This window comes from Rhinoraja longicauda, chromosome 32 (genome assembly GCF_053455715.1).
Source record: "Rhinoraja longicauda isolate Sanriku21f chromosome 32, sRhiLon1.1, whole genome shotgun sequence".
In the NCBI taxonomy this organism is placed as follows: domain Eukaryota; kingdom Metazoa; phylum Chordata; class Chondrichthyes; order Rajiformes; family Arhynchobatidae; genus Rhinoraja; species Rhinoraja longicauda.
Genome location: NC_135984.1, coordinates 17,941,363 through 17,955,317, shown reverse-complemented (window position 1 = coordinate 17,955,317; position 13,955 = coordinate 17,941,363). Strand labels below are relative to the sequence as shown.

General features: G+C 41.9%; 1 protein-coding gene across 7 annotated transcripts in view; it reads left to right on the top strand.

Moving 5' to 3' along the window:
* The window catches only part of LOC144608834 (opioid-binding protein/cell adhesion molecule-like), a 1,854,101-nt gene that overhangs the window by 1,203,103 nt on the left and 637,043 nt on the right, over nt 1-13,955 (top strand). The window lies entirely within an intron of this gene.

The following is a 13,955-nucleotide window of genomic DNA, read 5'->3' as shown; positions in this document are numbered from 1 at the left end:
GTTACAACATCAAACAGAAGACAAGGATGTTCAAATGTTTGAGAAAATAGTTGCAATCAAGGAAAGATGTGACTGATTCTTTGCACCCAAAGGGGTAGGTTGGAGACTATATGTCAAACTGATCAAGGAGAGACATCCTACTATTTTCAGTTATGAATCTTTCTCATCCTATCAAAAAAAGCTGCACCAATAATAGCGTAATGCTTGCTGAATTAAAATGAGCTGGAATAGTCCACTAATTGAAGAGAGTCATTTTTGTCAATAGTGGGATCTTGATATACTGCCTCAGAAGGCAGTGGAGGCCAATTCTCTGGATGTATTCAAGAGAGAGCTAGATAGAGCTCTTAAGGATAGTGGAGTCAGGGGGTATGGGGAGAGGGCAAGAACGGGGTACTGATTGAGAATGATCAGCCATGATCACATTGAATGGCGGTGCTGGCTCGAAGGGCCGAATGGCCTCCTCCTGCACCTATTGTCTATTGTCTATTGTCTATTGTAAGCAATTGTCTATAAAACCGCAGTTCCAAATTACAAGTCTTGGAGTCCTGGTAATCAGCTATATATTTTTCAAAAAGCCTCATTCAAGTTTAGACTGATCCGCATACACATTGATTGGCTTGATCCATCATTTTGAATGATGGGAAGATCAATACACTCTTTTTTTTCTCATAATGGAGAAGGAACCACGCTGGAAACTCAACAGTTCAATAAAATAATACATCAGAGTTTGTGCAGCTGACGTTGTTCTGACATCAGAATCATTGTCTGGAATTTAGTTTGACAAATAGGAAATCCTCTCCAGACATTATTAAAGCCTGAGATTTCAGGAGAATGCTGACAATAACTCCCTTTGAACTACATCAAATATTGGGCCTTATGGGTGGGTATGACTGCATTGGACAACCTGGGAACTCCCGGTTATGTAAGTAATTTATGTACTTTGAATTGAATTGAATTGAATTGAATTGAATTGAATTGAATTGAATTGAATACTTTGTTGTCACATGTAACAAGTCACAGTGCAATTCTTTTCTTTGCATACCCAAGGTATGCAAATAGTCACCCATAAAGGGCACTTGATAAGTTGGGCTTAAATTCGTTGCATTCAAGTCCTTTGTTACCCGATTCAAGCCATAGATTTGCACAAGGTCATATCATTTGAATCCTCTTCTTTGGTATTTCAATGTAAATTTTGACCAATCACCAAATTTGATAATTTGATAATAGGTGCAACTTGGACGATAAGAATGTAAAAATTAGGAGCAAGAGTTGAGCACCTGATGCTGACAGCCTGCTGTGCTATTTTTTAAAACCATGGCTGACTTTTTTCTCAGCTTCACAGTGCAATGTGCATATTCCTTATTCCCTTTAGCAGCCAGTCAAAGTTGCCTTTTGGGAAAAAAATCTAGCAGTTCAAAGCCCAAGTTGCTCCCAGGCATTACCAAGTGAGCAAAAGTGCTGCGTGATTTATTTTTTACTTTATCAAACTTCAACATGAGTCCACAGTCTTTCACTCGGGGTTGGGGAATCAAGTACCAGAGCACAGAGGTTTAACGTCAGAGAGGAAAGATTTAATAGGAACCCAAGGAGCAACCTTTTCATTCAGAAGGTGGTGGGTATATGGAATGAGCTGCCAGAGGAGAGTGAGGCAGGTGATCTCACAGCATTTAAAAGACACTTTGACAAGTGCATTGATTAGAAATATTTAAAGGGATATGGGCCTAACACTTGTAAATGGGAGTAACCTAAATGGGGCATCTTGGTCAGTAAGGACAAATCTGGCACAAGGCCTGTTTCCATGTATGACTCTTTGACTCTTCAAAAATAATTCTGTCCACGAAAAAAAAAGGGATGTTAAACTCTACCAGTCTTGGCTATGATCGCATTAATAATTTGATTTGCCATCAAGCTGAAGTTATGATTTGAAAACAATTCCTTTTGTTTTGCTAATTTCCTTAGAGTACTGTCAGATTTTAAAGGTTAATTTCTCCCCTTATTTTAAGAATCTAAGATTTTGGGACCACGAATGGGACATTGGCTCCCCTGACTCTGTTTGCAAAGATTTTGGCTGGTCTTCTCTATCAACATGTTTGCCTGATACCATAAGCATTTCAAATTGACACCATAAGCGAACAAATTCATCCTGATGATATGTGTATGAAGGAACTGCAGATGCTGGTTTAAACCAAAGATGGACACAAAATGCTGGGACAACCCAGTGGGACAGGCAGCATCTCTGGAGAGAAGGAAGAAGGGTCTCGACCCGAAACGTCACCCATTCCTTCTCTCCAGAGATGCTGCCTATCCCGTTGAGTTACTCCAGCATTTTGTGTCCATCTTTAAATTCATCCTGACCTTGGTTAACCACTTATCCAAAGTTACTTTATTTTTTTTCAAGATATGGGCATTGTTGGTGAGCCTAGCATTTACTGCCTCTCCCTATTTACCCTTTAGATGATGGGGGTGAGTTGCCACCTTGAACCATCACAGGCCTCCTGGTGAAATGACTGCCAGGAAGCTGTTAAGTAGGGAGTTCTGGGATTTAGATCCAATGAGGATAAAGGATCAGCGATGAATGCTGGAATAACTCAGCGGGTCAGGCAGCATCTCTGGAGAGAAGGAATGGGTGACGTTTCGGGTCGAGACCCTTCTTCAGACTGATGTCAGGGGAAGGGGTGGGACAAAGATAGGATGTAGTCAGAGACAGGAAGATTGGTAGGAGAACTGGGAAGGGGGAGGGGATAGAAAGGGAAAGGAGGGACTATATGATTGTATGTGAGCTATAAGTGGAATATGTTGATGATGCATCAGAGTACCTCAAGGAAGTAGAGTCGTAGAGCATGACTGGCCCTATTTGCCCATGCCGACCAAGATGTCCCTAGACCGACCTGCCGTATGGCCCATATCTCTCGACACCTTTCCTATCAATGGAGCTGTCCAAGTGTCTTTTAAATGCTGTTAAAGTATCTGCCTAAACATCTGGCAGCCGTAAACCCACCACCTTCTGTGTGGAAAAAAAAAAAATTCTTATCCATGTACCTGTCCAGTCAAGTAACTGCAGTATAATTCCCCTGCGCCTCGTGGAAAGGGAAATATCTTCATAAGATCCACCCAATCAAGCCCTGCTAAATCATACATGCTCCATTTGCAATACCCTCTTCCTTTCAAAATGCTGGTTTATATACTTACTCTATCGTCAGCTGTTTCGCGGGTCTGGTAAAGTCCTGTTGCATGACCCGCAAGCAGGTACCATATGTCCTGATTGAGGTTGGGGAGATGAAAACTGTAATGAGTACTCTTGAAAGCTCACTACAGTTGTAGCTGTGCTAACCTATGCTCACATTCCAAACCCTGGTAAAAAAAAAGGATTGTGCCAATTTGCTTTCCTAATTGTCTTCTATCCTGGCTTGTAAAAAAGCAGATGAAAATAACACCACAAAAAGTTGTTTAATTAGCAGTGGAAACCGATTTTAATGACGCTTATTTATATCGTCTCTTTCAATGGCCCTTCTGTCGTGCTTACGCCACAAGTCTATTACCTTTGAATGAAAATATTTTGCCTGAATTCCTGGTGAGCATGTAAATGACTTCACACTGCGTGAAAGAAGCAAATCAAGGCTGTGAAATGGGCAGCTTGGAAGGAAAAGCTGAAATTAGAAATGTAATAGAAATTAAGCAGGATGGTAAATTAACAGAAGCAAGGGGACACTGAGAAGTGAAACGCAGGAAGGCAACAAATTACCTGACTGGGATCATTAAAATTAAAGACGGGAAATGGAACTGCACATTCAACTGGAAGGGTGTAACCAGCTGGCCAGGCTGAAAGCGATACCAGGAGATATCATTGTTCCGTTAACAAAAAAAAGTACACAATTGGGAGGCGGATGCATGCGATGTGAGTTTCACAACAGATCACATAAAGTGATGTTTTCATCAGTGGAAGAGTCTTGAATGAAGTGATGGTTTCCCGATAATTATAAATTGAAGTAGATAGTAATTTGTTTGGTGTTTAATGGTGTGATGAAGAGTGGTGGGGTGCCTGAGGCCCCTGAGGCTGATTTGGTATTGAAGTTAAAGTTAGTGAATAACATATAAGGGCGGCTCAGTGGTGCAGCTGGTAGAGCTGCTGGCTCACGGTGCCAGAGACCTGCGTTCAACCTGGCTTTGGGTGGTGTCTGTGTGCAGTAGGCATGTTCCCTCTGCGAGTGCACGGGTCTCCTCCCGGTGCTCCGGCTTCCTCCCATATTCCAAAGACGTGTGGATTTGCCAGTCCTTGGCCACTGAAACTTGGTCCTCCTGTGGATGGGAAAGTGGGATAACATAGAACTAGTACGAATGGCCCTGTTTCCACACTGTATCTCTTAGTACTGTGCTTAAGTAATAGTTCCTTCAAATGCATTTTGAGGTTTGCTTAGAATATAAATTTGATTTAAAATTAAAAAAAATATTGAACCCATTCCTCTGAATTTTCAACTTTATTTCTGAAATGAATCCATTATAGTGCTACCATTGTAACAGTTGACCTCCCCCCCCCCCCCCCCCCCCCCCTCTCTCAGACCACAGTTTTCACCTCAGTAGCTTTGTTTTGCAGAGCAGAAGCAGCATGTGCAATCAATATTGGTGGCAACATTCTCAAACTTGATATAAGGACCTCCTAATTACGTTGAGCAAAAAATGGGATGATGGATTGGAATCGTTTTCAGATCCCCCTCCCCACTACCACCCAGCAACTTTGCACTGCGTCGCTGTTAACTTCTTCAAAAGGCCATGTTATCCATTAACTCTTATTCATTTGCAGTGTTAATTGCTCCTCAGCAGTTGGTTTCAACGACCTGGATCATGGTTCTGCAACACCTCCAGAACACCCTTCAACTATTTCTCTTCTGCTTTAAGATCTGCCCCTTCAACTATTTTGGGGGGCTATTGCTTGACCTTCAACGGCTCAGTTTCATATATTATTGATAATGCTTCAAATGAAGCAGCTTGAAATATTTTGCTGCTTTAAAATATAAAATAGGTATAAATGCGAGTTACTTTGAGTAATAGCAGAAGAAACAACGGATATAAATTGATCAAATTTCCCCAGGACAGCTTCCAAAAGTGACATGTCTGAAAGACAATAAAGAAGAACATTTCTACTTGATTTAGTTAAGAGAAATGAACCAGAAATTGAAAACTGATGGCATGAGAGCATCTTGACGAAATTGAATGTAATAAATTGAATTTATTATCAAATTTGAAAGGGAAAAAGTCAGCTAACAAATCAAGTTTTTGGACTTTGACCAAAGCTGAGCTTGAAGGGAAAAGGAATTAGTTGAACACAATGCATGAGGAATTGACCAGAAGTTGAAACTAATTCAGAAGGTAATTGGTGCCTTGGACTGTCGTAACATATCTCCATTTTAAATGGTGGTGAGGAATTTGTAAATGAATAACTAGAGATTCTGAATAAATAAACTTGTACGGATATTGGCAAGGTGACAAAATAATATCTGGAGGAACATGAGAAATGAAAGTGCCTAAGAAATCAAAAGGCAACAGAGTTAGAGAGTGGGGAATAGTGCCAATGCAAAGGTTAAAAGTGAGGCCAGGGTTGCTGTGGCGATAAGGTATTGATAAGGCGATAAGTTATTTGATTGATACATAAATGAGGATGTTGGAGCGGGGACGAAGCCAAAATTGCCATCGTTAACCGATCAGAGAGATTTCCTTTCTTTTCTCCATCACATACTCACCTTCTCTGCCACGTAAAACAACCTATTTTTCTTTCTTTCTCAATGCTGATGAAGGATATTTGAGTTTCAATGTTAACTTTGTTTCCCTTTCCACATATGCTACATGACCTGAATAACTTTATTGGCACTTTGTTTCAGATTTTCAGCATCTGCAGTATTTATTTTTTTAATAAATTAAATGATCACTGTTTTTAATTGACCAAGTGCAGCTGCATGGATAAGAAAGGTTTGCCCAAATGTGGACAAATGGAGCTAGCTTAGATGGGGTATCTTAGTCAGTAGAGACGTGTTAGGCCAAAGGGACTATTTCCTTAGAGATAGACAATAGACAATAGGTGCAGGAGTAGGCCATTCAGCCCTTCGAGCCAGCACTGCCATTCAATGCCATCATGGCTGATCACTCTCAATCAGTACCCCGTTCCTGCCTTCTCCCCATACCCCTCACTCCGCTATCCTTAAGAGCTCTATCCAGCTCTCTCTTGAAAGCATCCAACGAACTGGCCTCCACTGCCTTCTGAGGCAGAGAATTCCACACCTTCACCACTCTCTGACTGAAAAAGTTCTTCCTCATCTCCGTTCTAAATGGCCTACCCCTTATTCTTAAACTGTGGCCCCTTGTTCTGGACTCCCCCAACATTGGGAACATGGTTCCTGCCTCTAATGTGTCCAATCCCCTAATTATCTTATATGTTTCAATAAGATCCCCCCTCATCCTTCTAAATTCCAGTGTATACAAGCCCAATCGCTCCAGCCTTTCAACATACGACAGTCCCGCCATTCCGGGAATTAACCTAGTGAACCTACGCTGCACGCCCTCCATAGCAAGAATGGAGGATAAAGAACTGCAGGTGCCGATTCATACTTGAAAGGACGCTAAGTGCCGGAGTAACTCCACAGGTCAGGCAGCATCTATGGAAAACATTTTTTGACTCTAAGTTTAACTCAAGACAGAGTTAGATATAGCTCTCAGGCCTAAGGGAATCAAGGGATATGGGGAGAAAGCAGGAACGGGGTACTGATTCTGGTTGATCAGCCATGATCATATTGAATAGCGATGCTGGCTCAAAGGGCCGAATGGCATACTCCTGCACCTATTTTCTATGTTTCTAAGTGGTCTGGGTTCATTTTTATTTGCTGCCCTGAGAAAGATTGCAACATTTCTCCATAGTGCAGCTCAGTGCAAGAAGCTGCAATCAAAGCGATGGGTTAAGTTGACTGTATTTATTCACAAAATGCTTCAGATTGAAGAAGGGTCTCGACCCGAAACGTCACCCATTCCTTCTCTCCCGAGATGCTGCCTGACCTGCTGAGTTACTCCAGCATTTTGTGAATAAATACCTTCGATTTGTACCAGCATCTGCAGTTATTTTCTTATATGGTTAAGTTGACTGTATTCACTCATAAACTAAAGTAAGGTGAGGTAAGGGAATTTTATAATCTTGCTCCCTTGAGCATCACAAGCACATTGCAATGCACAGAACATAATTTATCCAGAAATTAAATATGTTAGACAAGACAGTGATTTGGAAAATACTAATTTGCTCTCATGTCTTGCTTTTGCATAATTCAAATATGAGACTATGGTAATGTAAGAAGCGTTCCATCTCTAAGGTAGGTTCAGGGTCTTCTGAATGATCCTACCTTGCATCAGGCACCTGATCACAGTGTCCGCTCCACATCAACTGATGCAGGATAATCAGGGCCTTGTGCAATTATGGCACCGTGCAATCAAGCAATGATGTTGGGTTGTCGGGGACTTTGAGGTTAATAATAATAATAATAATATATTTATTTTATATAGCGCCTTAACACATGCACAAAGCGCTTTACAAATACAATTAACATAGAAACAAACAGACAAACTATCCTGACGGAAAAGCGGCGAATAATCAATGCCAGCGTCCTCTCACGTCAGGGTCCGGCAGTAGACATTAAAGAACACAAGACACACAGATACAATTTTTTACACAAAACAGCCATCACAGTGATTGCTCCAGGCATACCCTCACTGTGATGGAAGGCAAAGTCTTATCTCCTCCTCGTTCTTCTCCCGTGGCGCCACGAGGCGATCGAGGCTCCCAACCCCTTGAAGCCCCCACCGGGCGATGGAAAGTCCCAGGGCCGAGCCGAGCAGGCCGATGAAAGTCCTGAGCCCCCACCGGGCGATGGAAAGTGCCGCGGCCAGGCCACGCAGGGCGATGAAGGTCCTGCGGGCGGGTTGATCGTGCCTCGTGCTTCGGGGCGGTCGAAGCTGCTACGGCTGGAGCTCCCAAAAGCCGGTCGCCAGCCAGGGACCTGCGAACTCCCGATGTTGCGGTCTGCAGGGCCCACGGCCGAAGCCTCCGAGATGGTAAGTCCAGGCCCTGCGACCGGAGTCTTCGAGGTCGATCCCAGCTGGAGGCCGCCGACTCCACGATGTTAGGCCGTAGCGCGAACGGAGATACGACACGGTAAAGGTCGCATCTCCGTTGAGGAGGAGATTTAAAAAAAGGTTTCCCCCAACCCCCCCACCACCCCCCTACATACACAGAATTAAAAATAAAACAAAACGTACATTTAACATCAACATTGACTAAAAAACACAAAAAAAAAACGGAGAGACTGCCGGTGAGCCGCAGCTGCAGAACACAGTTTAATGCACGGTTTAATCCCAGTGTCTCTTGAGGACCGTCCAAAGAAAGTGGTGCTGCTGTTGATCTTGTTTCCCAGGCGTTTCTGTCATCTTGCAGTTGTGACAGAGAGTTGAGATTACCACAGTTTGTAAACTGAAAATGTATGTATTCTGTTTTGTTTATTGAACGACTGCCAGTGTGAAAGTTTGCCAAATGCAAGGTCGACAGCATGAATTACGTTAAATCTCCTTACTTTTCTGTTTTCATTCTGACAGAGAATTGACAAGTTAGGCAAACCATTTTCTATTTTCGAAGTTCTCACTGGTAGTGTAGATCATCTTGAGTCTGATGATTGACCAAGGACAAAGTGGAGAATTTACAATGATGTTCAGGATTGGCCCTCATCTGTTATGAGCAGATACCTAGTTAAAGGATATTTCTGGGTCCTTCTTTGAATGTTCATCTGCACCACTATCATCCCCATAATAGAGTGTACATCTTGCTGCCAGTGTTACTTCAGCTCCAACACAAAGGTGAAAGAGGTTGTAGATGTTGCATTCAGTCTGGTGTTGCATGCCAAAGTGTTGTGTCAAACTTGGTTACGTTTTTCCAAAGGTTTTAGGATAACAGAAGATAGACACAAAATGAAGACAGTCTGAAGAAGGGTGTCGACCCGATATGTCACCAGTTTGAAGAAGGTTCTCGACCCGAAACGTCACCCATTCCTTCTCTCCAGAGATACTACTTGTCCCGCTGAGTTACTCCAGCATTTTGTGTCTACCTACACATTTAGAATAACAGAGATTAGTGTGGATACTTGTCTATATGATATTTGTCTGTATAATAATTGTGTGGATACCTGTTTATACTTTCCCATTTTTCAATAGTTTGGATGGCCAAGTGCTTCAATTAACTTGTAACTTTTAATTCTGAAAGACAAAAAGCCTAATTGACTGACATATACTTATTTTAACATTGGAGGTTACAATATTAAATATTGTAAATGTAACAAAAATTAGAAGTTGTAATTAATTGGCACAAAAACTGGAACCTAGTTTACAATGCAGTGCAATGGAAATACACCAGGAAATCAGATTAAAACTACTGCCAATACAGGAGATACAAAGAATGACAAATGCTGGTTTACAAAAAAATGATTGTACGTTCTCCCCGTGACATGCATGGGTTTTCTCCGAGATCTTCAGTTTCCTCCCACACTCCAAAGACGTACAAGTATGTAGGTAAATTGGCTTATTAAATGTAAAATTGTCCCTAGTGCGTGTGGGAGAGTGTTAGTGTGCCGGAATCGCTGGTCAGCACAGACCCGGTGGGCCGAAGAGCCTGTTTCCGCACTGTATCTCTAAACTAAACTAAACTAAAGTGCTGGAGTAACTCTGTAGGTCAGGCAGCATCTATGGACAACATGGATAGGTGATATTTCGGTTCAGGATCCTTCATCTGACTGATTCAACTGCTTGCACTCTGTTACTGATTTAGAACAATAACATGTTCTGAATCAGCTTTTTGGCCTGGTGCATTTCCTGACAAATGGCAAAGTGAGAAAATAAATAAAATATTAACCAGATAATTTGTTCAATTGATAATATTTGATGCTTGAATAATGACTGTACCAGGCATTGTAAATAAGATATTTCGACCTGAAAAAAAATCGGCATCTTTGTGTGAAAATGTGCACATTTTAAACCAAATAACAATTGCTTCACAGCGTTGAATGCATACTGTGGACATTTTCAGGGCGTGGTTGAAATGGGTCTTCCAGCACAGTGTGAGCTCAGGAAATTATGTGGATTTATTGGGAGCTAATGTGTTGCAGAAGGAGTGGTATTTGCTGCAGCACTGACCAAAAACCATTTCCTTAACAAATCATGCCCATTTAAAAAACATTTCTCTGATGGGAATTTAACAGAACTCAAAGCAAGAATTTTTGCAAAGTTTCCTTATAATGGCAGTGTAATTTCTTCAGTACAGCGGAGTAAATGGAGGTTAATTATGCAATACAAATTAGTGCGTAAACGTGATCCCAGTCACTTACAGTTGTGATCAACGGAAACATTCACCGTATCCCCGTCCTGGCACTGAATTAAGCTGTCACTGCGTGAAGACTTGAAGCAACATTTGTAAAATTCTATGGATATAGGGTAGAACAGCCAACAACAAGAAAAGTGACCCCAATAGCAGACAGAGTAGAAGCTGCTTTTACAATCCTGTATTCCCCTTAGGAAGAAAAATGCACTGCACATGTATCATATTGCTGCTGAGGGGTTACTTTTTCAGTAACATCAGGAAACGCGGGCAAGCCGAGTGTTAAATAGAGCACACTGATATTTCACAGCGGAGGTGCTGCATTATTTAGGAGTCTGACAAGTATCTTTCATAATGAGGGGAAGGAAGTTTGACTCTCAGTAAAGTCGTGATTTGATCTCGGTTGTCCATCGAGATCCTTGACATTTTAGCACCTGGTTTACTGGAAAAAAGGAATGGATCCCTGCTTGTGACTCTCATTTTTACGTTCAGCTGAATAGGCAGCAGCTGCATTGTTACGTCTACTGTCAAGGATCTGTCTTTTTTCCACTTTCACCATGGTGACATTTTGTTAGCCTCCAGCACTGTGGTGAAAAAGCTGTTGTTGATTTGGTTCAAATCTGCATGATTTAGAGTCGCCTCATGAGGCTGACTGGCACCATATGTAGCTTTGCCAGTTCGAAATGTGTTGCTGACTTCACTCTGTAGGTGATGTCAGATATGACACCTCATCTAGGGAGCCACTTGCCTCCACTGTTCCAGTACCACTTGGTTTATGCACAGAACAGAGTTGTTATTCACAACACAAAATAGAGCAGATGCTAGAGATCTGAAACAAAAGAAAAATGTACTGGATATACTCAGCAGGTCAGGCCAGAGAGAACTGGAGTTAACATTTTAGCTCAATAATCTTTCACCATGTCTCTAGAGTCAAGAATGTTTGATCGTCATATGTCCCAGAAAGAACAATACAATTCTTTCTGGCAGCAACACAACAGAATATGTAAGCATAGCACCCTGTAAACAATATAATAAAAGAGAAACAAAAGTTCTGTGTGTTTGTATTTATTGACTACTCTGTCTCAACCATTGTTTGGAATGGGAGGATCTTGTGGCACAGCAGGCAGTCCAATGTCCAGCACACAATGTTAATTCACACAGAAATGGCCAGTTTAAAGTATAGTAGAAACAGGAGTTACAGCAAATTCTCCAAAAGCACCATAATTTCCCCACAAGACTCACCTGCACGGTGGCGCAGCGGTAGAGTTGCTGCCTTACAGTGAATGCAGCGCCACAGACCCGGGTTCGATTTCGACTACGGGTGCTGTCTGTATGGAGTTTGTACGTTCTCCCCGTGATCTGCATGGGTTTTCTCCGAGATCTTCGGTATCCTCCCACAATCCAAAGATGTACAGATTTGTAGGCAAATTGGCATGGTAAATGTAAAAATTGTCCTCAGTGTGTGAACTCGATGGGCCAAAGGGCCTGTTTCCGTGCTGTATCTCTAAAATAAACTAAAATGGCAGAGAGTGCAAGATGTCCATAGAACTCAGGTGCATCATTCATCCTGAGCAATGTGATCACCAAGATTAACTGACGGAGGGTTGTCCAGCTATCTCCTTCGTGCTTGGCGATGATGGTTTCACTGATTGTGGACATTGCAGAAAGTGCTGTGTACCTTTTTGAGAAAGCTGCTTCAGACATTCGATCTTTTTGAACACATTGGACCAGATTACTCTCACTCCCAATTGCTGGTCCACTAATTGCACTGGCTTCCGACTCGTGAGCCTATTCAATGCAATTTCTGAGTAGATTATTGCTTTGGAGGTCGGATATGGTTGGTTAAGACTTTGGAACTCAGCAAGAAATCACAGGAAAATGGTGGAGAAATTGCCATTGGTGAAATTATTTCTGACGTGGTCTGTGATGCCAGCACTTTGTAGCCGATGCATTGTTGCAACGCTGATACACGTTCAGCAAATGCTCTGTGAGGTGGTCAGTAACAGTGGGGTGAACTACCAACAAGTAGGAAAGGCTTTTTATTTCCTACTCTCGGGTATAGGAAAGATATTGTTGTGAAAGGAAATATGTTGTTGTTATAGGAAAGATGTTGTCAAGCTGGAAAGATTTACAAGGATGTTGCCAGGACTAGAGGGTCTGAGCTATAGGGAGAGATTGAGTAGGCTGGGACCCTATTTCCTGGAGCGCAAGAGGATGAAGGGTGATCTTATAGAGGTGTATAAAATCACAAGAGGAATAGATCGGGGAGATGCACAGAGTCTCTTGCCCTGAGTAGGTGAATCGAAGACTAGAGGACATAGGTTTAAGATGAAGGGAGAAAGATTTAATAGGAATCTGAGGAGTAACCTTTTCACACAAAGGGTGGTGGGTGTATGAAACAAGCTGCCAGAGGAGGTAGTTGAGGCTTGGACTATCCCAATGTTTAAGAAACCGTTAGACAGATACATGGATAGGACAGGTTTGGAGGGATATGGACCAAACACAGGCAGGTGGGACTAGTGTAGCTGGGACATGTTGGCTGGTGTGGGCAAGTTGGACCAAAGGGCCTGTTTTCACACTGTATCACTCTATGACTCTATTAGCTGCATCTCAGTTGAGGTGCATAGGGCTGATGGAATTTGGACGATGAAATGTAGCATAAAACCAGCATAAATCTCATTCCAAAATCCCATTGAATGAAGCAGTGTGGTGTTTGATTTACGGCTCAGTAACCTCAAAATATTATGGGCAATTCTAAGCCAATTCGGAGTCATGCACTCCCTGAATAGAAGAACGCTAATGATCAGTTGCCTGTTAACATCATTTTCTTTTTGTTCCAAAATAGTTATATGTTCAAAGAAAGTATGAGTTTTCTGTCGTATTGATGAGCTGTCATGTGTGCATTCAACTGCTAAATGTGCAAGGTTGATAAGGAATGGATTTTTCAATATGTTGCAAAGCATCTTCAAAATAGCTTATTTTTCAGTTTATCCTGACATTTGCCTTCCTACATTTATCGGTCAAGTTAACTAATGTGCAAAATATCATTTACAGCAGATAACAAAGGCACAAGGTCTAAAAGACGTTGTGAATGAGGACTGATTACGTGTGACTCTAACTCCACTTTGCACTATTCTATTGGAATAAGCTTCAAGGTTGAAGCCATCATTGACACTTTTCATTTTTCACGGAACACACTTCTCAATCTGACCTTCCTTCAAGGAGTTTGTAATCTGAGATTAATCACAATGAGTGTGGTCATTATGAATTTAAAACAACTTCCTGTGCATATTTTTCATTTTTCTGCCAACAACTAAGATCTGGGTAAGCATCTACGGTTTATAGTCCAGTCAGGCAGACAGATATCAAAATGTTGCTTGGCTCATCACTGATTGCAACTTTAACTCACTGGTTTCAGAGAGGCATCTGCACATGTGTGCAGAGCTGTTTATGAAAGACTAGGGATATCAAGTTAGTGAGCTGAGGAAATCGTGCTGTTCCTCAACATTTCAGATTTTCTTATTTAGTTCATAAATTATAGGAGTAGAATTAGGTCATTTGGCCC